We start from the raw sequence: 206 nt of genomic DNA on the forward strand, positions 1-206 counted from the left end.
ATTTCTTCGGCGATCAAGGAGCCGAGATTGCGATGAGCCGGGCCGGGCTTTTTCGACTGGAGCTTAATCCGGCGAGGGAGCTGGAGGATTTTGGGGGTGGGAGGAGGAGGGGGGTGCCACTTTGACCTCGTTGCTGCTGGTCTTCTCGTCGATGACATAGTTTTTTGCGGTGTTTTCTCTGGGCGCTCGCTCTTGGGCCGAGTTCG

The sequence above is a fragment of the Asparagus officinalis genome, chromosome 8 (assembly GCF_001876935.1).
Source record: "Asparagus officinalis chromosome 8, Aspof.V1, whole genome shotgun sequence".
In the NCBI taxonomy this organism is placed as follows: domain Eukaryota; kingdom Viridiplantae; phylum Streptophyta; class Magnoliopsida; order Asparagales; family Asparagaceae; genus Asparagus; species Asparagus officinalis.